The 27,201-nt window shown below is 40.8% G+C and overlaps 1 pseudogene; it reads left to right on the top strand.

The window, feature by feature from the left end:
• The first annotated feature begins 762 nt into the window (after positions 1 to 762).
• On the top strand, positions 763 to 27,201 carry LOC145397030 (uncharacterized; annotated as a pseudogene).

Below are 27,201 nucleotides of genomic sequence, written 5' to 3'. Positions count from 1 at the left end.
CCTCTAAAATGCATTTTTTTTCTTTATCTGTGAATTTTCTTTGTCTCTCTTGCTCTTTGCACCAACCAGTATCCAGTCATTATTTTGTTTTTTGTACTGATGACTTGGTGAGCGAGTCGTGGGTGATGTGTGAGCAGGACGATGGTATCCCCTGCCTACGACCCCTGTGGTAACATCAGTGACCCGCACCCGCGAATGACCAGTGACGCCACCAGCACCACCCTCACACCCAGCACCCTGGTGGTCTAGCGCAGCACCCACACCAACATAATCATCATGGGTCACACCACTGCTCCCCAAGGCAGGGCTGTTACATACCACGGTATCATCAGCACCAGCAGAAGATGCACTACGCCCTACTGCACGATGTTTGGGTCCGGATTTTCCATCACTCCTGTAGTTTCTGTCAAGCCCCAGTGGGGCTGAGTTGTCATACCGCACTTGTTTGGCAGCAACTGCTGGAGTTGTTGCTGCTTTGGTATAATTATGACGATTTTTATTAGGGTTTTCATCAATCACTATTACACTTAACTCTGAAGGGGTCTGACAAATTCTCATGTCTCCCATATATTCAAGTTCATTTAAGGTTACATCCTTTGATGCTAACCCCATTATGGCTTTACAAAATTTCATCTTAAGGTCACTGACTTCTATCTCTATTTCCTTACTGAGTCTGCAGTATTACTGACTTCACTTTTAATGTCTACTATTTTAGGAAGTACTTCATTAATCTTAGCAATATCTTCTGATAATGTAGTCAGGATGGGTGTGAATATCTGTAGCCCTACGGGAGTCATTGCATTATCACTCACGAATTTCTCTTTGAGACCTGCTTCACAAAGTTCATCATGAGCATCAATAAGGTCATTTAAGTAGTAGCAGCAATGGTTGTAGTAATGGTGGTTATAGTAGCAGCAGTGGTTCAATTCAATTTTGTTCAGTATAATTAATTTCATTTCACATTTATACAAATACATATATACCTGTATACAATCATTACCTCCACAGAAGAAGTTCAAGGAGGTTATGTACTCATTTATGGCTGTCTGTTTGTCCACACGGTATCTCCAAATGTTCTCGATGAATTACAATGAAAGTTTGTGGATGGGGGTCCATGGGCCAAGAAAAATAATGGTTAAATTTTGGGGCGCATCCGGATCAGGATCATATGTATCTAACACAGTATCTCCAAAACTTCTCAATAAATCAAGAAAAAAATCATGGAAGAGTGGGCAATGGGTCAAGGAACATTTTATTAAGATGGAGGGTGGATCCAGATCCTACAATATGTATTCCACACAGCATCTCCACGGATCTGGATTCGGATCCTTTTTATCGGCAATGGCATTGGTGGAAGTATGCGCTCTCTGAGTGTTCTATGGTTAATATATATATTTTGTAAGCACTGGATATGAACAATTAGTCGTTACTATATATGTACAAAGTTAAATTAACCAATTAAAATGCATTACTAACGTAATTACAAAGTACAGATATAAAACTAGAAAACTGAAAAAAAAATATATGCATTACTAACGTAATTACAAAGTACTGATATAAAACTAGAAAACTGAAAAAAAATATATACTGTACATACATTTACCTACACATATATAAAAAATTACCAAAAATATTATCATCAAAACCTTTCTATCGTCTTATGGATAGTAGCACCAGGAAACAATAAATAAATAAAAGCAATAACAAATAAGCAGTATCATATACATCATCACCTACTATGACGTTTCATGAAATATGTACAGTACACTACACCTCTTCGTTTTTCATGGTTTTAAACCCACAAGATTCTGTATTTTAATACATCTATATCATTGCCATACAGGTCAATACTATAAATGTTTTCAAATGGGTTGCCTAGTTGTGTTGACTTGGGGCCAAAGGTTATCATAGTAACACCTAGCCTGAATATTGTTTTTCTTCTTTAAGGCTTTTAAGTACAACTTTAAGGCTTTTAAGTACCTTGTTTGAAAATATAAAAGATGATGTTTTAAAAGTAGCTGAGCTGACAACACTACAACATCATGACCACTCACAAAACAGGGAGCACCAAAAATACTTTTTAATCAGTTGAAATATGGTATCTCAAATTTGAGACATCTGAGAATTTGGGTTTCTTTAATATCCCAGACAGGTAGTCCACATTCCGGCACACAGTATGCTTCAAACAATAACAACAACGTTTTGTTGTTATCTTTAAATTTCCTAAAAACAAAGCTGATTTTTGTATAAAAAGAATTCAGTCTAAATTCGGTGTCTGTTTTGTCCGACAAATTAAAATTAGTGGTCTAATTATTTACAATGTAATGTTGAACACCGCATACTGATCTATAGAGTGGGTACTGTGTGTTGAACGCCTAGATGCCTCGAACACCTTTTTTTTTTTTACTTTTTATCAAATCACGTAAATGCATTTATTCTTCGAATTTTTTAATTATTAAAATAAAAATGGCCTTATAAGTTGCCCATAAAGTGCAAAGTCTCACAAAGCTATAACAGCATCGATTTCATGTCTGACGTCTTTTTCAGGACATGATCAATGTATAGTTTAAATGGCAGAGGACAAAGAGTTCCGCCCCTGTCCAACTTATTTATTTATAACATAATAGTCACTCTTATATCCATTCCACTGAATTTTTGCATGTTGATTTCTAGGACAGTGCATTATAAGTGTAATATGGTCAAGAGGGAGTTATCTGTCCAATAGAATATTCGCAAATGTAAAACTGTTTACATCAACAAAAACTTTTAACAAATCCATAAAAGTGCATAATACTCTTTTATTATACTTAAGGTGAGGTCTGACAGTTTCCCAAAAAATAAAACAGTCATCACTAGTGGACATCTCCATGCTAAAACCAAACTGATTGCAATTAAAATTAACTTTTTCCTCTAAAATATCTACAATATGTAACTCTAAAATCATTAAAAGACATGAAGAAACCATAACAAGTCTGTAATCAGAAGAGTCCGTTACACTGCTTATATAATCTGTAATTATTTTTATATTGTTAGTTGTTAATCATACTACTGGAATGTGATTAAAACAACAGTTTTTAAAAATCTACAGTTTTCTCTAAAAAAATCATATGTGCAATGTTCTAAGAGAAGTGAATGAAGATCCTCATGTCTCATTGCATTGTTCAACATTTTTATTAACTTTTTCTTTACTCTGAACAACGATAGTATTATGTGACAATTTCTTTGCACTGGCCATACAACTTTAAATCTATCAATCAACTCTTTTTTCATCTGTCACCAAAGCCTTAGTTCCTTAAAATTACCTATTAAAGATATCAATTACTTCTTTTATGTCCCATCAATAACTCTGGAAGATTTAATTTTATTGCTTTGTTTCTTAATCTCTTTCCAGAAACTATTCACATCTTCGTTACAAAATTTTACTTGAACTGATCTAGACCTTTCATTAATCTCTTTTCCCTAGCTAGTAGACAATTCCCATTTAAAAACTTTTCTACTCCTGCATTTTTCTAAAATCTTCAGTTTCTTTGTTTACCATATTCTGGCCAAAAAATATCATTCTTTCTGTAAGAATTATAGAAATTTTTAACATGATGATACTGTCCATGAATAAATTTATACTTATTTGTCTTTACTTGTTGTCCGCCAAATCAAAGTGAAGATCACTGTAATCTTTTTATAACCCAGCTCTATATCATAGGGATGGTTTTTGTTATGGCATTAAGTATATTACATTTAAATGCATTCATATTATATTTCCAATAACTGTCTGTTTCAGTCATTATTGATTTTGTTTCATCAGTCTTCGGATTGTCACTCATTACTGAAAGTTCTGCTCTTTGTGCTCCGCGGTAAAATGTGTGGAATAATTAGAATTCTTTATTGGAATTTGTACTACAACATGTAAATAATCTGAACCAATCATGTTGTGCAGTACATTAATATATGCTATTTTAGAGGAGTTATTATCAGTAGCAATTATATGGTCAAACCACTTAGTATAAGCACGATTAAATGCAATAAGTGACAGTATTAATGTCCATCATATAAACATCAAAGCAAGTTAAATTTGTTTTCCACCATAAAGTTGTTAAGGTTTCTCCATGCTGCACCACTGGAGAGGACCGCATTAAAATCACCTAAAAAGTAAATACAGTCAAATCTAAAACTGGTTAAAATATACTCGTTTGCTAAGATTTTCGAAGTATAGCTGTAATGTTGTCTTCTTCCACTTGCCACTTTTAATACAGACATTAACTCTTAATCACCAGCAGACATGTATGGACATCAGCATTCAGGGTGTGGAGCACCGCTGCTTGACTTGATTTACCGCACTCACCTTCCTGCCACTGTTTGAGTGGGGACCATTTCCCATCATACCTACTGGGTAGGTAGGACCCCCAGGTATCCCGCGGTTGCGTGGTTCAATCTGTACTCAGCAGTGGTAGCGTGAGGAGCCATGTCTTCTTCCTCGTCATCGTCCAATTCCCTTCCACCATGTGAAAGGCTGACCGCCTCATTGACCCCCTGAAAGATCAGCCTTTAGTGCTAGGGAAACGGCTAAGTGATAGTGCCATTGGACATGCCCTTGACGCCACTGTATCCTCTCGTACACTCAGTGAGAGTACATCCTCGGAGAAGAGGAAGACCTACCATGTGAAGAGCAAACTCTCTCGCCCTCCAACCCCTACTCCTTCTCTGACGACAGAGAAGGTTCTCCGACTTCTCCAGCAGGAAGGGAGAGCCTACAAGAGTGACAATTTCAGCAAAGAGGAGGCGATAGATGACCCAGGACATCGGGAAAGTGGCTGTGAACCTGGAGGTCACCTGTGGAATAAACGCCCCAGAGCCATTTCCCAACACTCTTGCTGCCTGCTCACCAACGTATCGTCCTCCAGCGCCCCCAAACACCTCAGCCAACCACCTCAAGGGCTGAATCTCCACAACCAGGCCCTCTGGGAGTGTTATTTCCCACACCGGCCCCACGTGGAGATACGCAGCATTGAGCGTCTCCCCAGGAAAGTTCTGCATCAGGTGAGTCACCACCCATTTTCTCCCCCACCTCCTACACCTCTCCCTCTCCCCCACCACCCCCTGCCTGTGGGCATGCACGTGGGTAGGCACAAGCGCAAAAGAAACATCCAGGAACTGTCAGACAGCCGGCTCTACTCTGTGTGGGTAGAGTTGACACATTTGTGTGGGAGAATGATGCTGGTTTTGAGCCGTCTGTGCTGGCACTGGATGAGGGGGGTGGAGGTGTGCATGAGGATGAACTTCCCCGCTGGCCCTGGACTATTAGTGTAATGGTAAGAATTTTTATGCCACTGGCTGACACCAGTGTAATGATGAAAATATTATCCCACCGCTATTCACCAGTGTAATGATAGTGATATTTATATTCTTACCTGTTGTGGGTACTGATGAACTCATCCATGGATATACAAGTGGTACTCGACTTAGTATAACAGTTTATAGTAAATATTTAAAATATTGTGGTAGCGTTTATAGTTTTTGGCCGAGCTTAGATTTAGTCGGTACCACAGGTGGTTGTCGTTCCCTCAGCAAAGGAATCTTGAATTGGAAGGGGAGTGAATTTGGCTTGAGAACATAATTTCCTTGATTAGGTCTACTAATAAAGATAAAATAATATATATTTTACTCTACTTTAATAATTTTGTTAATTTCCACAAAAAAACATTTCTTTTTTCCTAATCACATGACCCTTTTTAGTATGAGAGAAGATTGTATATGTTACCAAGGTTTTTGGGTGATCATTCCTCTAACATTATTACCAGACGAAACAATTTGATACACGCGAGGTATGGAGTTGTTGTACTCTACTTTCTTTTTGGCAGTTACTCTTGGGCTCAACAATAGCCTCAAGACAGGGACATTTTTACGGGTATGAATTGTCTGTTCGGGCTGGCATAGCCTCGAATCAATAAGAATGATTATTTGTGTTCATCTTTCACCCATATAATATATTCTGCTCGTGTAATTTTCTCGATTCCCACACCAAGTCAGTATTATTTTCAGTTCATCATTAACAATGTTATATAGTCACTAGAAATACATAATCTCTCGGGCTTGTCTAGCCTCGAGGAATAATTTAAAAAAAGAAATATAATCACCAAGAACACCCAATCACTCGGGCTTGTTTAGCCTCGAGGTACAACTCAAATATCACATTATTGCTCACCATCAGTAAGTTCCCTTCCACGCTCCTGATTATTTTTTTTTCTAATAAACTAATTTTAAAGAAAAAGAACAGTTAATGAATTTGAATTTTTCCTTTCCGTTACAGAACATATCACTTTTATATTTCTGTTCCTTATCTACAAAAAAGAAGTTCACTTGATAGGATCATTAATAACACATCAACTACTTTCGGTTTGTAAAATAACTCGTGGGTAGTGTAAGTGTAAGTGTAAAAGTCTACGGGCAATACTATGGGAATAACGTCGTGCTCACATGGACGTCGCCGGTGTCTGGGGGACTAAACGAACGTCCATTAGATACGATGACTGGGGCTCGAGTGACTACATTAAACTTTCAACAATATTACTTCATATAGTCCATAATAAGTAGGGATTAAACAAAGAAAAAGAGGGGGAGGAAGAAGAAATGTGGACTACTCACCTAAACGAACGTCCATTAGATACGATGACAGGGGCTCGAGTGACTCACCGGGCAAGCTAGCGACGCCACTGCTCAAGTCAAATGAGGTGGTGTTTTTGAAATATGGTGGGTTTCAATTCTCTTTCCAATTTATTTAGCAGTGTACCCATGACGCCAGGACTTTTGATTGAATTGGGGAAAATTTGGGATTTATTCCTTACTTAATTTAGATACTGATTCTATCACTATCTCAATTTGAATCTGAGAGCAGCTTATGCCATCTAGTGACGGCCAAGATAAACGGGACTTTAAATCCTCACAAATGACATTATTTAGGCCTTTTGGACTGCTAATCTTACATACTTGTGTTCTAGCAGGTTCATTAGCAAACATTTCACAACTAGGTTACGGAAAGAATTGTATATTCATCATTACTCTGTTTAAGGTTTAAACTCGGCGCCCGGCAACGACGCACAAACAAGGGGAAGAGCTGCGCGCATGTTATTCGTTACTCCACGAGACGGAATTCCCATAGCTCAACATCCACAATTACATCACCCACTGCATAGATACAGAGATACATACATATAAAAATAGAGTTAGCCCTGCAGTAATTATTAATATATGAATTACTACTTAGGGTAGGAACTTATAAACTAATATTCAGGTTACACCCTATCTAACTTAAAATTACAGTACTACTAAACACATATATGAATATCAAATGTGTAGCACTACATTAGCGGTCTCTTCAAAGCAATTTTCATGACTGCAATAATGCAATACCTGGAGGATGAAATAAAAATTCACCAGGCCATGAGCATCCATTGGCTGGATGTGGCTGCCAGCGAGAGCACGCATATGCATGATTAGATACCTGTTTAGGTGGGGGAGATGTTTGTATGGCTCGCCATGACCACGTTGAAGGTGCACATTAGAAAACGTGCTCCATGACTATTGGTCGGTGGATGAACTCGTTGGCACACCTGTCTTCAGCAAGTACATGGCCTGTGATAGGTACCTGGCCATCCTGAGGTTCCTACACTTCAATCGAAATTACGGGCCTGCACCAAACGACAGGTTAAGGAAAATAAGACTAATCCTTACCATGCTCAAGGAGTCATTTTCCAGGGTTTCCGTCCATTCCGATCACAACGTTATCACCTTAACCTGTCCTATCGCTCCAGTATGGCCTGCGGACCCTCCAAAGAAACGTCGTCTGTGGCACTTTGGAGCTGCGGACTGGGAGGCCCTCAGGCAGTACTTCTTTAATTTTCCCTGGAATGATTATTGCTTCCATGGCCGGGAGCCATCTGGGTGTGCCTTGCGCATTACAGAGGTTATTCTTTCGGGCATGGAAGCATACATTCCTTTCTCATATCCTTTGACTAATGCACGAAAGCCTTGGTTTAATCACGCTTGTTCTAATGCTGTCCACAACAAGGAGAGGGCCTATAAAAGGTACCAGAGCCAACCCACCCCTGAATCACATCTTTTATACGTTTCTGCCCGGAATCGTGCTAAGTCTGTTCTTCGCTCTGTTAAAAATAATTTCATCTGTATATACTAAGTGCTCTCAACTCTCTAACTAGAATTCTTCTCGCTCCTTCTGGCACCTTGCCAAAAACCTTTCTAACAACTTTACCTCATCATCCTTCCCTCCTCTTTTCTACTCTGATGGCTCTGTAGCTATTTCTTCTACTGATAAAGCAGATCTCTTCGCTCAGACTTTCTCCTCCAATTCCACCTTAGGCGATTCCGGTGCTGTTCCTCCATCACTTCCCCCCTCTGACTTCTTCATGGCTGACATTAAAATTTCTTCAGCTGATGTATTTTCTGCTGTTACAGGCCTCAGTACTAATAAGGCATATGGCCTGATGAAGTCCCTCCTGTTGTTCTCAAGAACTGTGCTTCTGTGCTTATACCCTGCCTAGGCAAACTCTTTCGCCTTTGTCTGTCAACTTGTACCTTTCCTTCTTGCTGGAAGTTTGCTCTCATTCAGCCAGTCCCAAAGAAGGGTGACCATTCCCAACCCTCTAACTATCGTCCAATTGCTTTAACATCCTGTGTCTCAAAAGTTTTTGAGTTTGTTCGTAATAGAAAAATTTTAAAGCATCTTTCTTATCACAACCTTCATTCTGATCATCAGTATGGTTTCCGTCAGGGACGTTCCACCGGCGATCTTCTCACCTACCTTTCAGACTCCTGGTCATCCTCCTTTCGGGACTTAGGCGAAAGCTTTGCCATTGCACTTGACATCTCTAAGGCTTTCGATCGAGTCTGGCATAAATCCTTAATTTCCAAACTGCCCTCTTACGGTTTCTATCCTTCTATCTGTGCCTTCATCTCTAGCTTCCTTTCTGGTCGTTCTATAGCCGCTGTTGTAGACGGCCATCGTTCTTCTCCTAGATCTATTAACAGTGGTGTTCCTCAGGGCTCTGTTCTATCACCAACTCTCTTCCTTTTATTCATCAATGACCTTCTAAGCTGTACATCTATCCCTATCCACTCATACGCTGATGACTCCACCCTTCACCTTTCCATTCGATTCCCGCAACATCCATCTCAGCAGTTACTACAACAAACAAGGGATGAGGCTATGGTACACCTAATGTCTGACTTGGCTTATATCTCTAACTGGGGTAAAAATAATCTTGTTGTTTTTCATGCATCAAAGACTCAGTTTTTGCACCTATCAACCCGACAAAATCTTCCACAGGTATACCCACTAATGTTTGATAATATTCAGCTTAATCCTGCATCATCCTTGAACATGCTTGGGGTTTCATTTACTCGAGACTTGTCTTGGAAAGATCATATTACATCTTTTGTAAAATCTGCTTCCAAGAGATTGGGTGTGCTAAGCCGACTCCATTCCTTCTTTACCCCTTCACAATTGTTGACTCTATACAGGGGTTTTATCCGACCCTGTGTATAGTACAGCTCATGTGTGGGGAGGCTCCCCACATACAGCTCTTCTTAATAGGGTGGAGTCAAAGGCTTTTCACGTCATTAACTCTCCTCCTCTTACTGACTCCCTTCATCCTTTGTCTCTTCACCGCACTGTTGCATCTTTATCTCTTTTCTATCGCTACTTCAATGGTCACTGCTCCTCTGAACTGTCTGGATGCATTCCTCCACCCCTACGACAGGCGCGTGGCACCCGTCCAGCAGCAAACTCTCATCCCTTTTCTGTCCAACTCTCTAATGCAAGAGTAAACCGTTACTCCCAGTCCTTCATTTATGCAACAGGTCAAGACTGGAACTGTCTCCCTCTGTCTGTATTTCCTACTTCCTATGATCTCCAATTTTTCGAACGCAGTGTGTCCAGGCATCTGGAAATGATTGGATCTTGAATTTGGCTCTCTCTTATATTTTGTTTTTCTCTTGGAAGGAATAGTTTTGCAGGCTCGTTGCCTTTGGTTCCTTCTTCCTCACATTAAGAAAAAAAAAAAATCCGGAAAGTGGTTATTGACAAGTTGCTGCTGTTATTCAGGGGCAGGCTGCCATTTATTCAGTAAAAGCCGTCAAAACGTCACAGATTTGGCCTCAAATTCTTTGGGCTTTGTGAATGTAAAACTGGATATGTGCTAGATGTGATAGTATATTTGGCAACATTTGATATACTAGCGATTTCTACAAGTGCAATACAGAAATTCTCTGCATCAGTAGTGAAAGTGCTGATGGAAAGGTATTTGAACAGGCACCACATCCTTTATACCGACAATTATTCCACAGCCCCGGTGTTGAACAAGAATTTCCTTGACCATGGTACTGGGTCCTGTGGAACTGTTATGGCCAACGGAAAGAAATTCCCAGTATTTCCGGCAAATACTGAGAAAGGAGCTCTTCTGACTAAGAAATGTGGGAACATGTTTTCTGGCATGACAAGAGACAGGTTAACATGTTGTCTACAGTTCATAAGGGTGTGTTGGAAGAAACTGGGAAAACAGACTATAGGATCGTGGAACCTGTGATAATGCCAGATGCATTTAACGATTACAACATCAACATGCGGCTGGTTGATAAATTGGACATGCAAATTGGTGAGGCTGATTGCCTGCATAAGTCCTGCAGGAGGTACAAGATGTTCTTACACCTTCTTGATATCGCCATCCTGAACAGCTTCATACTGAACAAGGAGCTTGTCAGGAAACCTCTCTCTCTATGAGAGTTTGAGAGAGAGCTGGCACATGAACTCCTTGAGCAATATCCAGTTCTTCAGGTGACAGGTGCTAGGTGGGGGATAGCAGCTCCAGTGAACAGGCTCAGCTGTGCTGAATATTTCTGGTGGCACAAGCTGGTGGAGACTGACAGAATCACAGCAGGATGTCTGGCATACAGGCGATGCCATAACTGTTCCACAACCAAACGCAGTCCCCCAGCACGAAAAGAGACCTCATACAATTGTGCAGGGTGCAAGGTCCCTGTATGCCCTACATGTTTCTCAGAGTAACACTCCAAGCGTGATTAATGAGCAGGTGTGTGGGAAGTGTAAGTAGTGCACAGGAATACACAATTTTGTGTATTTTCATAAATGAGTGAAATGTGTGATATTATAAGTGATTCATAGTAAGAGCTACGATACAAGTCTTTTATAATAAGTTGTACAAGTGCATATAAGTGATTTATAGTATGTGCTACGATACTTGTTTTATAATTATTTCTACAAGTGAAATACAGAAATTGATACTGTTTATTGGATACTGGTAACAGCATTTACTCGTCAAAGTGTAATTACCTGTAAAAGTAGTGTAAAGTGCAACTCTAAGTGTGTTCGTAAAGGGAATATATTATTATTTACGAAAGATTTGAGTACAAAAAAATGAAAAGATATTTCCTTTCCCACACATATGGGGCATAGTGGCATGATGGAACGGGCAGTAAACCTATTAGGACTCCATATTATAATTACAAATCATAATAGATAGATAAATAAATAGATAGATAGAGAGACAGATAGAAGCAGGGAGTCAGATGATGAGAAGGTACTGTGTCTGCAAGAATCGAGCAATGCTAAACATGCTTACACACTCTTAACTCAAGGAATGCTTTATAGGCACACGACAGCACCTAGTGACCATACACACACATACACACATACTCACACACAGGCTTCTAGAACTTTCCAGTCACAAGGAACACACGTGATACATCTCCTGTTTCACCAGAATTTAGAAAAGAGAAGTCAGAAGGAAGCTAGCGATAGAACAGACAGGTCGCAGGGAGAAGGGCTTAGCAACTTGAGAGAGAGACAGAGAGAGCGAGACAGAGAGATAGCTAGTGGGACTCTATACTTCGCTCTGTGTGAGAGACTTGTTAATATTTCCAAGACAAATAAAAATAGTCCCATACTATTCTTTACCTCTCCTGTCACTACATGACAAATGGGAAAGAAGATTATCTACTCACGAAGCTACTCAAGTATAACAACCGCTCGTCCACAAGTCTAATATATATATAACTCCACCACAAGTAACTACAAAGTCTTTTATGACATTTGGTGGCAGCGAACGTATACGAACCTCGTCTACGAATCAACAGTGAATTCCTACAAAATATCAAGATTGAAAACAAAAAAATACCTCTCACAACCAACAACTTACAACCAGCTCCTGACAGTATTCTCTCCAACCAGCCCCCTCCGTCTCCACGATCATCATGCTGATGTAGAAGTGATCACACGACGTCTTGCCAGTAGTTTAACAAAGTACTGATACAAACAATCTTGAAATTTCTACGACGAACCAACAAACTACAACCATCTACAATCAACTACAAGTAACAACTCTACGAGTCGTCTGTATAATCTTCTACACGCACCTACAAGTAGCGGCAGTCTTCATCCTACAACGAGTAAATCACAAGAAAAAAGGACCACGAATACCTCGCGGAAGAAAAACGGAACAAACAAACGAAGAGTGAGACATGACTCATAACCACCAGACCTCACCCTCCTCTCTCTGCTACATCCACCCAACCCCCGACGCTGACGCAGGAGTCAAGAGGTCAAGACGACGAAGCAAATACCAAGTCCATATTCACAACTCATCTTACTCACTCGTCTTCACTCAAGTTACTCATCACTACTCATTCACTCACCACAGCTACCAGTGTGGGAAGTCGACGTCATCATGCGTGCTTGCTGAAAAGACGCCACGTCAGTCAACTCACCACCTGCACCATCACTAACACCATTCCCACCACGGTAAAAATTAGTGAGTTACATAGTTACTTCATTTATACAATACACAGTGATAGACAATAAGCTTCTGCACAAACATATAAGACGTGTTGTATAGTTACAGCTTAAATACACATACTTACTTCAGTTATCTGCATAATTCAAACACTAAATAATCACCAACAATAAATATCTACACTGTATATATTCATTCATTTATTATAACATTTATTTACTACCAACGAGTGTTACCATTTATACCTACACAAAATACGTGTTTCATACATACAGCTATACATTATTATATCTACAAAGTAATAAAGAAAATATACCATCACAGTTACTCAGTGAGCGATCAAAAGAACTGTATTAAACATTTATTAATTAAAACTACCTAGTGGAAACATATAAATTAAGCTACAAGGCAAACTAGAGAAAAAAAAAATGGCCAACACAAATGACGTTAGCAAGAGTGAACATCTTCAACACAATCGTGAAGACAATGATTTCCACACAGTGCTGACACATATACTGGCCACGATATGTACAAGTGAAGAACAAGTCAGTGTATATAGTTAATACTGTATATAGTGTATATATATTTTTTATATAAAGTAACAAAATATGGGACTATATAATATAATTTTCAGTAATACCTGTGCAATATAAACTAAACTTTAAAAAAGTATCCCAAGGAAATTAGCCAGTAATTATGCAACCATGAACAACATAGAAAAAGCGTACACAAGCGAAGAAAATCAAATTATAGAAAATCAATACAAAAAAAAAAAGAAAGAAAAAGTAAGAAAGAAAAAAGAGAGAAATAGAGTAAGATCACATAACAAACAAATGAAAATAAGTGTAAGTGTTACTACATATGCCAAAAAACCACATAAACTACAAACAAAAAAGCAAATTGTTGTCTCCACAAGCAAGTGGCATGACACATCATCACTATCATCGACCGCAGCATGACCGGATTATGTCAGGACTGCAATTATTACAATTATGTAACGACAAACGATTGCATTATGTTACACTTGCTACAATTATGTAACTACAAACGATATGTAACAATTATGTAACGACAAACGATTGCATTATGTTACACTTTGCCAATTATGTAACAGTTGCATTAACAAGATGTAACTTTTATGTAACTTTAACTACAATTATGTAACTACAAACAATATGTACCATTTATGTAACAGTTGCATTAACAAGATATAACTTTTATGTAACTTTAACTACAATTATGTAACTACAGACGATATGTAACAATTATGTAACGGCAAACGATTGCATTATGTTACACTAACAGTTGCATTAACAAGATGTAACTTTTATGTAACTTTAACTACAATTATAAGACCAAGACACTTATGTAACAGTTGCATCAACAAAATGTAACTACAATTATAAGGCCAACACAATTATGCATTACCACAATATTTTGTAACAATTCATAAAATATTACAGTTATGTATTACCACAATGCTACTACAATATTATAAGTCATACAACTATAGCACAATTCTGTATTACCAGTATCATCATACAAGTTAGGTGAAATATTAGACGTTACTAAAGTAATAACTCAATATGTAATGTATAACCTAGCAGTATTACCATTGCACAATTATATGCGTATGTCTGTTATACATACACATCTCACAAAATGTATACAACTTGTTTAAAATGTAATATTACTGGATAATTGCTATTTACTATGAATATTATATGTATACAATATTCATACAATTATGTTACTTTTACAATATTATATATTTCACTTAATTAGCTTGTAAGTTCATTATAATGTGTATATAATATGTATAATATGTTATGACTATTAACTGTCGATGGTACGACATTTTCGCGTGACCGAGCATATATTAGGACTCCATATTATAATTACAAATCATAATAGATAGATAGATAAATAGATAGATAGAGAGACAGATAGAAGCAGGGAGTCAGATGATGAGAAGGTACTGTGTCTGCAAGAATTGAGCAATGCTAAACATGCTTACACACTCTTAACTCAAGGAATGCTTTATAGGCACACAACAGTGCCTAGTGACGATACACACACATACACACATACTCACACACAGGCTTCTAGAACTTTCCAATCACAAGGAACACACTTGATACGTCTCCTGTTTCACCAGAATTTAGAAAAGAGAAGTCAGAAGGAAGCTAGCGATAGAACAGACAGGTCGCAGGGAGAAGGGCTTAGCAACTTGAGAGAGAGACAGAGAGGGCGAGACAGAGAGATACCTAGCGGGACTCTACTTTATACTTCGCTCTGTGTGAGAGACTTGTTAATATTTCCAAGACAAATAAAAATAGTCCCATACTATTCTTTACCTCTCCTGTCACTACATGACAAATGGGAAAGAAGATTATCTACTCACGAAGCTACTCAAATATAACAACCGCTCGTCCACAAGTCTAATATATATATAACTCCACTACAAGTAACTACAAAGTCTTTTATGACAAACCTTTGGGGGAGCCACATGGACAGGGTGATGACTCATTCTTACAACTGTAAGTAAGGAGAAATAGAAAATGAGTGGAATATCTGCATTCCATCCAAGGACGCATGGGCAGTGTTATAATCACCACTCCAGTCAGTGCTGTCTACGCTACCCACCGAGGCCAACGCCACGGCCAATGGTTCGTGGTCGGAGCTTTCCGGTAAAACGTGAACAACCACTCGTCCTCAGCTCATCCTTACTCATCGACGGGACCGCCGAGAGACCTCGGGATACCATCACTGGAAAGACGAAGAGTTGTTGATTCTTATGAGCTTTCACTTGATTCTCTAACTGTTATAGTTATGGCAGATATTAGGGTTTGAATTGAGGGTATTTTTTTTTTTTCAAAATCTCGGAAATCCCCTGTAGGGAGGAGTGTGTGGTGGCCAGGAACCCCTGGCGGTTAAGGGTTAACATGAAGAATACTAATATCTCCAACTGACAGCTTTACAACAACAATATTGTATTCAGATAAAATAACACTAACTTTCCTTAAACAAACAACCTCCATCACATCTGCCACTACAAGATATAACTGACTTAGTTACCAGTGTAGAAAGCAGCATAACCTATGCATTCGAATCTCTGGCCAATGTATAGTGTCACCAAGCCAGTGCTGGTTAAATCAGTACTTGTTACAGTAGTAGTAGTAATAGTGGCAATAGTAGTAGTTACAGTAGTAGTAGTTGTAGTAATATCAGCAGCTGTTGTAGTGGTGGTGGTGGTGGTAGTAGTAGTAGTAGTAGTAGTAGTAGTAGTAGCAGTAATAGTAGTAGTAGTGGTAGTAGTAGTAGTAGCAGCAGCAGCTTGATGGGAACTACACTCCACCCAACCCTATCATATATGACAGGATAACTGGAGACATGGTGTGGAGGAAGGTAATCCACAGACAGGGAGGGGCAGGACCGTCAGGCCTAGATGAAAATCTTGATGGATAATCCTCAGTAACATCAAGTTTGGGGAGGAAGCAACAGACCTGTGTAACACCGTCACATCACTGGCGAGGAAGCTGGCTTCACATCAGGGCAACAACATCAAAGCACTGACGGCTTGCAGACTAATTCTCCTTAACAAGAATCCTGGTTGTAGGCCCATCGGGGTTGGTGAGGTCTTAAGACGAATTATAAGAAAATACATCATGGAGGTGCTGAAACATGATGTGAAGCAGGCAGTTGGTAACCTCCAAGTATGTGCAGGGCACAAGACAGGATGTGAGGTAGCAGTTCACCCCCTGAGGAAAATATACGAGGAAGATGACTGTCAGGCAGTATTATTAGTTGATGCCTCAAATGCATTTAATTCCATCAACTGAGAGGCAATGCTGCATGACATCAAGGTTCAATACCCAGCATTTGCCAGTATGTGGAAAATGCCTAAAAAGAAAAAACAGACTTCTACATTATGGGTAAGACAGCTAATCACAATATCGGTGTAATCCAGGCCCACAGAAGGAACTATCCAGGGGGACCCTGTTGGCATGGCTATGTACGCCCTGGCTATGACAGTGCTGCAACAACATATCAAATATGAGGCCAACAATGTAAAACAAGTAGCCCATGCAGATGACCTCGCAGGTGCCGGGAGGGTGGAGGATGTAAGGAAAGGGTGGGACCTAGCATAATCCCATGGTCATGAAATAGGTTACTGCCTTAATCCAAGTAAGTCTATCTTGATCGTGAAACCAGCTTACTGTCAAGATACACAGGAGGCCTTCAGAGGCACAAATGTGGTAGTGACTAAGGAAGGTCAGAGGCATGTAGGTGCTGTGATTGAAACTAAGGAATTCAAAGAGCAATATGTGAATGATTAGGTAAAGACAAGGGTAGACGAAATTTATGTACTATCCAGCCACACAAAAACAGAATCCCATGCAGCATACAGTGCATTTATGTATGGTGTAAACCACAAGTGGACCTTCGTGATGAGGACGATACAAGACATCTAGTTGCTGCTACAACCATTGAAGGATGCTATAAGGATTAATTCTTCCCAGCTCTGACCAATGGCCATATCCCCACACCAGAAGAAAGGGACCTTCTAGCACTACCACCCAGGATAGGAGACCTTGGCATTATAAATCCTGCAGCCGTGACAAACTACGAACACAGAAATTCACTCAGGCTCACCGAATCCTTGTGCCCACGTTGAGTCGAGAGAAACCAACCTCCAAAGGCAGAAAGACATAAAAGCACAGATAAGTAAGGAGCTAGAAGCAAGGCAAAAGAACCAGCTGCAGCGCATAACCGAACATTTAACACCAGTTCAGTGCAGGAAATTGAAACTGCACAGGATTTTGGGGCATTGAACTGGCTGATAACCCTGCCTCTCAAGGCAATAGGCTTCCACTGCAATAAACAAGAATTTATTGATGCCATAGCCTTGAGATACAGGTAGCCAATAGAGAACCTACCTGTTGCACTGCTATTAATGCAAACCATGCAATGGCTTGCATGAAGGGAGGCTTTGCATCCGACAAGATGAAGTATGCGACCTCACTGCCAAAATGCTGCAGGAAATATGCCATGATGGTACGATTGAGCCAGCTCTGCTACCTCTAGACGGCGAGCACTTCACCCACAGAACAGCAAACACATCAAATGACGCAAGAGTAGATGTCAGTGCTCGAAGTTTCTGAACAAGTGGGCAGAGGGCATTCTTCGACATCATGATATTTGATCCCATGGCAGCATGTCATCGTGAATTGTCCCTCGAACCTGCACACAATAGGAATGAACAAGAAAAAACAGAAACCATCAAGAAAGGATCCAGCATGTTGACCACAGTCAATTCCCTTCCCTTGTGTTCACAACATCGGGTGGGATGGGTCCAAAGGCGGTGAGATTCTACTCATGACTGGCAGTGGTTCTTTCAGAGAAGAAACGTCCATCACAGAGTTCTGTTATGGCCTGGATGAGATGTCGACTGTCATTCTCCCTCGTGCGGTCTGCACTCCTATGTCTCAGGGGCACAAGATCATCAGCCCTCAGGCCTGTCTCTCTGGCCGGTATGGATTACGAAGCCACTGTGGTTGAGAGTTGCATAGACCAGTGACTCCAATAGACTAATGTCTTTGTTAAAACTGTAATATTAATAAATGCTAATGACGTGCTTGGGGCCAAAGGCCTGTAATATGAGGGTTAGTGTTAGTCTTCCCATTACAACTCCAAATGGTGAACTGTATTAGGAAGGTTGGTTCTGATCTTCACAGTATAATTCCCCAGTGGATGGAGGTGATTTAAAAAAGATAAAAGAAAAAGTAGTAGTAGTAGTACTTATAGTAGTAGTAATAGTAGTAGTTATAGTAGTAGTAGTAGTAGTAGTAGTAATTGTAGTTGTAGTTATAAAGTGGACATCGATTCATATGTGAAAGAAAATCTTAAATATCAGCTGTATAAAGCCTGGAAAATGTGAAAAAGTGTTAAAATTACGGTGTGAGTGGGGAAGTAAATGTGATGTTTGTGTGTGTGTGTGTGTGTGTGTGTGTGTGTGTAGACGTTGAGCGAGTGAGGTGTAGTAGTAGTAGTAGTTGTTCCCTAGGCAGTGTGGCCAAACAGCCCCGAGTCCCTTAGGAAGGCCACGGCCGAGACCGGGCCTTCCCACAGACCTCTCAAAGAGTGTATGTTGTGTTGCTGGCATAGGTGATTGTGTGCAATGCAGTCTTCCATAATGTGTTTAATAGTATGGGGTGCTGTGTTGCATCCTGAACAGGCATCAGCAACGGAGTCATCCATCCTCTTCTGGTAGCTTAAAAGGGCTGGATGGTGCCCACATATCAGCCTGGCCAGGTGGACCCTGTCCTCACGAGGAAGATAGGATTCAGAAGGGTGGATGTCAGGAGGCCGTGCAAGCAGCTGTGTGTTGTCTTTAAGTGACTGAATGGAGCAGAGAGTGATCTGAGTGTGGATATGTTTCTGGAAGCTGGTCTGAGGTGGGCGAGGGGGGTGAGATGACAGTATTTGTGTATGGTATCGTGTGCTGGGTGTTGTTTTGATGTTCCTTGGTGTGGGTGGATGTGCTGCCATGTACTGTTGTGGATGTTGTGGGTGTGTGGAGGCTGCAGCAAGAAACTGAGTGCCTCTCATGTCTAGGTGATCCTTGACCTTGAGGACTTTGGTTTCTTGATGTAGGTGGTCTGTGGGTGTAGTAGCTGTGCAGCCTGTGATCATTTTTAGGACCTTGTTCTGTATGGTCTGTAGAGTGTTGTAGTGTGTTTTGGTGAGGTTAGAAGCCCAGGCAGGGCTTGCATAATTCATCACTGAACGTATGTATTGTTTGTATACTGTGGTGATGGTTTCTTTATTGTGTCCGAATGTTGTATAGGCAAGTGACCTCAAAGCATTGAGTCTTGGTGTTATTTTATTTTTAATGTTTGTGATGTGTTGTTTAAATGACATTGATGTATTGTATGTTACACGAAGGATTATTTTTGTGTGTGTGTGTGGTAGGGGGGTGTTGTTTATGGCGAGGTGTAGGACGTGACTGTGTTCTGCTGTCCAGTTTGTGAGAAGAGTCACTGTAGATATGGCTGGGGCTATTATGAGCCTGTTTGTGGTGAACCATTCGTGTAGTGTGTTGAGGTAAGGTTGCATGATGTGTGCAGCTGTGTTTGCGTTTTGGTGCGTACATATAAGTGTTATATCATCTGCATAGGAAGCTATGTGTATCTGTGGTGTGTGGGGTGTGGGTACGTCGTGCATGTATAGGTTAAAGAGTGTAGGGGACAAAACAGATCCTTGGGGGACGCCGTTTGTGAAGTTTCTGATGTTAAAAGACTGACCAGCAAATGTTACATGTGCACATCTGCCTGCTAAGTAGTTTGCCAGCCATCTTTTTGTGTTATTGTGCATGTTTGTGTTGAGTATTTTGTTTGTGATGTTGTGGCAGGGGATGGCATCAAAAGCTTTGCTAATGCCTAGTGTCTGTATGGTGGCCTAGCTGAATTCATGTCATCAAAAACTCTCTGTTTAAGGTCTGTAAGAAGGGTGTTTGTGGAGTGTAGTGGCCTAAAGCCATGTTGTGACTGGGCTAGGGAAATGTGAGGTGTGACTAGTTGTAGTACCAGTCGTTCAGTGACTTTAGAGGGGGTGCAGAGGAGTGTGATGGGGCGATGTGAGGAGGGTAGGGTGGGGTCTTTGTTGGGTTTAGGGATAGTGATGATATTGCCATGCTTCCAGATGTTGGGTATATGTTGTGTGAGTAGCTGTAGTTTGATATGTTGGTGAGTTCTTGTATGCCTTGTGGTCCTAGGTGTTTAAGATGAATGTTGCTTATGTTGTCTGGTCCACAGGCAGATGAGTGCTTGAGGTTGTTAATGATGTGCTTCGTCTGGTTGTAAGTGAAAGGTGCGTAGTCTGGGTGTGTAGGGAACTGTCTCTTACCGAGCGAGGTGTTGACCTGAGAGGTTATCTCGACTGCTGTCAGCACCATTACATTGTATGACCAGCCACCCGGGACTCACCACCACATGTGCTGCCCCACACACCCACGATATAAGTATCCCCACCCTCACTTACAAAATAAGTACCTCTTTGAAGCCAATTATTCAATAATTAACTGTGCCCACAAATAACAAGGAGACGTGGGATGCCTGTCACACACCTCTTGCGTACTCCATTATCCTTGGAGCAGTAACTCCATTTCCCTAACACATCAACAGTTACCGCACACTGAATATCACCCACTGATCATTAACAAACACACCACCTAATCATACAGTTTATAAACACAGTGTCGAACAGCAACTATGACAACAATTACCACTAAATATACAACAATCTCCTACATACACACCACCAGCAAGGCCAGGTGGTATAGAAGTGTGGCATACAAAAACATTTAAGCAGGGAATCTTACACACACCTTAGATAACACTGTAATGTAAACATATCATACATACAGACACGCACTCACTGACTACTCTTTATATATAGCTATTCATAGTTAATAAGTCAGTAATATAATAATAAAAATCGTAGTACTGTAATAATTAGAACGTTATTTTTAATATATATTTAATAAATATAATTTTAATTAGTGGTAGGTGATGGCGACCATCATCCAGTCACTTGATGCTGTGCTGCTTACTTCTTCCTTAGCCTTTATCATTCTTTTTCTATGCCTGCCCTCCTCTCTTCCTATTTCCCCCATCTTTCCTGTCACTACTTATTCCTTTTCTTTCCGTTACAGGTGGTTTTACATTGAGTGACAAGCCAAATGGTTTCCTGTAAGCCAAGAAACCATTTACAACGCTGGGTGGTAACCATACAACCAAACTATACGTGCTCCCTACGTGTCAACAAGTGGGTTGGTGGAGAGTTAGTGCCCCGCCCTGTAAAATAAATAACTCAAAGACAAATGGCCACCCCTTACGGAATTATGGCGTCTGGCAATATATAGATAGATAGATCATTTTCATTACTTAAATAATAAATTAAATCATAGTACCTTATTTTTATATATATTATTATTATATACAGCACTAACAAGAGTAATTTTAATATAATTTCAATACAATAGGGCTAATGTAAACTACATAAAATTACAAACTAGAACTACTTTCTCAACCCTCTCAAAATTCTCTATCACTTTTTTATATTAAAACCAGTAATAAATAAACCTTGTTAAAGCCAATCTGCCAAGGTAAACGAAGGTACCTCTACCATACCCCCACAACACACCACAACCACACATCACACATCACCTGTCACAACACACACACACACACACACACACACACACACACACACACACTGTCCCAACAACACGCATCCCACCACTCTCACCCTTATACCATAACGTCTGGAGACCCAGTATCAATAAACAACACACACACACACACACACACACACACACACACACACACACACACACACCCACTGTCCCAACACCACGCATCCCACCAGTCTCACCCTTATACCGTAACGTCTGAAGACCCAATATCAATAAACAACACACACACACACACACACACACACACACACACACACACACTGCCGCTACGCCACAAACCACTCTCACCCCAACACCGTAACTCCTGAAGACCCATTACCAATAAACAAGGCCCCACAATATTGCACCACAACCATTGGCCAGCCATTTAACCCTTAAACAAAGAAGCATTGTTTGTCTTCTCTCAAACTTTGAATACATAACAGTATCAGTCCAGTCGATTATTAGTATAAGACAGACTACAGTAATTAGATATTAAATGGTGACATGTAGAGGTGTATGACATGTAGGAGGACCACTGGGCCTTGGGAGCAGGCTGTGAAACCTATGCCCAGAGTCAAGCACATAAAAAAAAAATGATATCCAAAACAAGAGAAAAAGAACAAACTGCTTCATAACTTCATTATATTATTTAACACAAATAGAAGTAAAACAAGCTCATTTTTCCATTTACACTATATCAAATATAAATATTTAAGAATCAAATAGTAAAACAGCAGTTCTAGTAACATTAAATTTAATTTTCATTTAAAATACTACAAAAAGTAGACCTAATTATTACTGTTATCATTAATACTATACCACAGAATAAAAACTTTATTAACGATGCGGGCCGTCACTTTCGTGACGCTCGGGTGCAACGGATCATACCGCGGGGCGTCACTTTTGCGATTCTATGTTATTTTGAATTCGCCCAGGCATTGAAGTGGTTGCTTGTATCATCTGTCAGTACTGACCGTGTCTAACAATAGTCAGTGCTGCTATTGTCATCTGTACACCCATTCACAGTTGACAATTTAGCCATTTCTCCCTGTTCTTGACTCCCCTCCCTACCTCTCCTCCATTACCCTCTCCTCCCGCCTGCCCCAGCTGCGCCACGCTAGGCAAATCTTGCCTGGATTTTTCCACTCATTTCATCCATTGGAATGAGCCCTATGCCTTATTCTTATGTATAATTATATATATATAAAAGAAAAAAGGTAATTGATAGTGCCATACACCTGGAATTGGCTAATTATCACCTGGCAACACCCCATGTGCACTCGTTCGCTAATTTTCCCTGTTTATTTCCCCTTGAAATATGCTGTCTGACCTGTTCTTATAATAAAAATATATATATAAGAAAGGAAAGAAGCCTAAGTGCTATTTACATTCACCTGGAACTACCTAATTTCCTGCCAATCATTTCACAGCATATAAATTACCAGCTGTCACCTCGCTGACGTTGTCAACCCTTAGCGGCCCCATATCCGCCTCGTCATTCAGATCAATGTTGTCTCTTGAGATGAAAGCACGTAGCAATCGCTCCCCTCCATTTCCGCCGCTTCTAGAGGGCCATGTGACCTCTACCCTTACTAAACCTCGTGTGGAAATGGGTAAAGGACTAAGTGACTCTGCTGTGGAGCGTGAGCTGGTTAATTTATCCATGATAATAATGGACAGTGACTACAATCTTTCTGGTGAATCGTGTGATAAGCCAGGGGAGGAAATGGTGATAAACTACGAGAGCTTCAGTGTCCCAAGTTCATCCTGGCTCCAAGGGAAAGGAGCCCTTAGTTATTGGAAGTGACAGTGTATAACATAGCACAATTAAAATAGAAATGTAAATAATTACTAATATAGGAATATGAGTACAAATACTTGGGGTAATGACAGTGAAAGCTTTACTTTCTACGCTAGTGTACTGAACGAGAAAGTTAATGCCTGGAGTGAAAATAAACTACTATTACTGAAGGAAACTTATGGATAAATACTGTATATATATTTATATATAAGTGTGACAAAGTACTAGGAATATGAAGTGTGAGTGTGTTCATGAATAATAAATCACAGAATATCAGCGGGGAACAAATGCTCGTGGGAAGCTGGTACGTGCTCGTAATTTACATTGTTTTCAGTTTTTTTTTTTTTTTGGTGTATGGATTCCAAGCTACAGTACTTGAAAATCATAGAATAGTGTTTCTAGTGATAATATCAGGCTGTGGTAATCATATTACGGGGAGTCGGGAAGTGTAAAGTGGAGACTTCGTTACCCAACTTCAGAAGTCTCCATAAGTCCTATGGTAGTAGGCGAAAGCTCAAAAAACATCCCAGGAGAAAGCTGAATGTATGTGCCATAGGCATTTGTAATTATAATACTCTAGGTCTAATAACTGATTTTTGGCAAATATTTTTAAAAAGTCAGTTGGAGCGCGAATATCCCCGGCATGAGGTGCATGGACCGCCTCCGACATGCCCACGCTTAATGGGTTAACACCATGGCTATGCCACAGTATTGTTGTCAGTGCTGCAGTAGGCAGCATTGTTAACACCATGGCCATGCCACAGTATTTTTGTCAGTGCTCCAGTAGGCAGCATAAGTGTATCAGGTGCTCATGTGCAACAAACAGGTCACCATGTACATACTGTAGGCTGGGACCTTTCTGTATGAATGTGTTGGGGAATCACAGCCTACCAGAAGCGGCACTTGACCGCTTCCAACCTGGCAGGAGACAGATTGGTGATGTGGAAATTGATGAGGCGGTCACTGACATGTGGACACGCGTGGTGGTGAAAGACCCCGTGGTGAAGCGAGGGATAGGAATGAACGCCAAGATGCAAGAGATATGGAGGTGCAGGGTGGGTTAAATCACCATGGCAAGTGAATATTAGTGAAGTTAGGGATGAAGAGCATCAGGAGGCTTATGATCGAAATGAAACTCAGGATGAAGACCACCAATGAGGAGTGCTTGAAAGAGTGAATCATTCAGGTATTATACGTTCCCAGACCGGTAGTGACACAAACAACGAGGAAGCAGAACAGCCTCTCAGGTCCGTGCGAGAGGATTATCCCACATACTGGATGGGCAAATCCAGAAAAAATGCAGTAACCTGGGTGAACACCACATAGAATGAAATTGTTGGATGGTCATTCAGCAACCTTTTCGAACCTCCCAAATGCAATGCTACACCTGACATGATCCAGGAAATCACTCGCCTAGTAGCCAATTACAAAAATAGCTCACCCATTGCCTCATTCCCTCTTAAGGTCTTTGCACTGATACCACATCTCTTCCTCAACAAGACCCGCCCGAGAACTGTCAGGCAGTATTATCAATTGATGCCTCAAACAAATTTAATTCCATCAACCGGGAGGCAGTGCTGCACAACATCAAGGTTAAATGCTCAGCATGTTCCCAATATGTGGAAAACACCTACAAAGAACCAGCAGACCTCTACATTGTGGGTAAGACAGCTGCTCACGATGTTGGTGTAATCCAGCCCACAGAAGGAACTACTCAGGGGGACCCTGTTGCCATGGCTATGTACGCCCTGGGTATGACAGTGCTGCAACAACAGATCAAATACGAGGCCACCAATGTAAAACAAGTAGCCTATCCAGATGATCTCATGGGTGCTGGCAACGTGGAGGATGTGAGGGAATGGTGGGATCTTGTAACATCCTATGGTCCTGAAACAGGCTAGTGCCCTAATGCAGGGAAGTCCATTTTGATCATGAAACCAGCTTACTATCAAGATGTATAGGAGGCCTTCAGAGGCACAAATGTGATAGTGACTAAGGCAGGTCAGAGGCATCTAGGTGCTGTGATTGGAACTAAGGAATTCAAATAGCAATATGTGAGTGATAAGGCTAAGACATGGGTAGAAGAAATTCATGTATTATCCAGTCACACAAAAACAGAACCCCATGCAGCATACAGTGCATTTGCATGTTGCGTAAAGCACAAGTGGAAGTTCGTAATGTGGACCGTACCAGACATCGAGTTCCTGCTGCACCCACTGGAGGATGCTATTAGGGATTCATTCCTCCCATCACTGACCAATGGCCACAACTCCGCACCAGACGAGAGGGACCTTCTAGCACCACCACCCAGGATGGGAAGCCTTGCCATTGAAAATCCAGCAGCCCTGACAAGCTACGAACATATAAATTCACTCAGGCTCACTGAATCCTTGTCACAGAAGACCTGTGCCCAGGTTGAGACAAGTGAAATCGACCAACAGAGGCAGAAAGACATAAAAACACAAAGAAGTAAGGAGAGAGAAGCAATACAAAAGGACCAGCTGCAGCACATAACCGAACATTTAACACCAGACCAGTGCGGAAGAGTTGAAACTGCACAAGAGGGTGCGGCATTGAACTGGCTGACAACTCTGCTTCTCAAGGCAAAAGGCTTTCACTTCAACAAACAACAATTTATTGATGCCATAGCCTTGAGATATGGGTGACCAATAGTGAACCTACCTCAACACAGTGCCTGTGGCACTGCTTTTGATGCAAACCATGCAATGGTTTGCAGGAAGGGAGGCTTTGTTTGCATCCGACACGATGAAGTACCCGACCTCACTGCTTAAATGCTGCAGGAAATATGCCATGATGTTACCTTTGAGCCAGCTCTGCTACCCTTAGACGGCGAGCACTTCACGCACAGAACAGCAAACATATCAAATGATGCAAGAGTGGATGTCAGTTCTCGAGGTTTCTGGACACGTGGGCAGAGGGCATTCTTTGACATCCGGATATTTGATCCCATGGCAGCACATCATCGTGAAGTGTCTCTCGTAGCTGCACACAAAAGGAATGAACAAGAAAAAAACAGAAACTATCAAGAAAGGATCCAAAATGTGGACCATGGTCGATTCACTCCCCTTGTGTTCAAAATATCAGGTGGGATGGGGCCAGAGTCAATGAGATTCTATTCGAGACTGGCAGATGTCCTTTCTGAGAAGTAGCATCAACCGCAGAGTTCTGTTATGGCCTGGATGAGATGTTGACTGTCATTCTCCCTCGTGAGGTCTGCTCTCCTGTGTCTCAGGGGCACAAGATTATCAGCCCCCAGGCCTGTCTTTCTGTTGGGTATAGATTACAAAGCTACTGTGGTCGAGAGTCGCATAGACCATTGA

Source organism: Coenobita brevimanus, chromosome 40, assembly GCF_032717465.1.
Source record: "Coenobita brevimanus isolate Jiangsu-jjx chromosome 40, ASM3271746v2, whole genome shotgun sequence".
Taxonomy (NCBI): Eukaryota; Metazoa; Arthropoda; class Malacostraca; order Decapoda; family Coenobitidae; genus Coenobita; species Coenobita brevimanus.
This window is presented reverse-complemented; position numbering and strand designations above follow the sequence as displayed.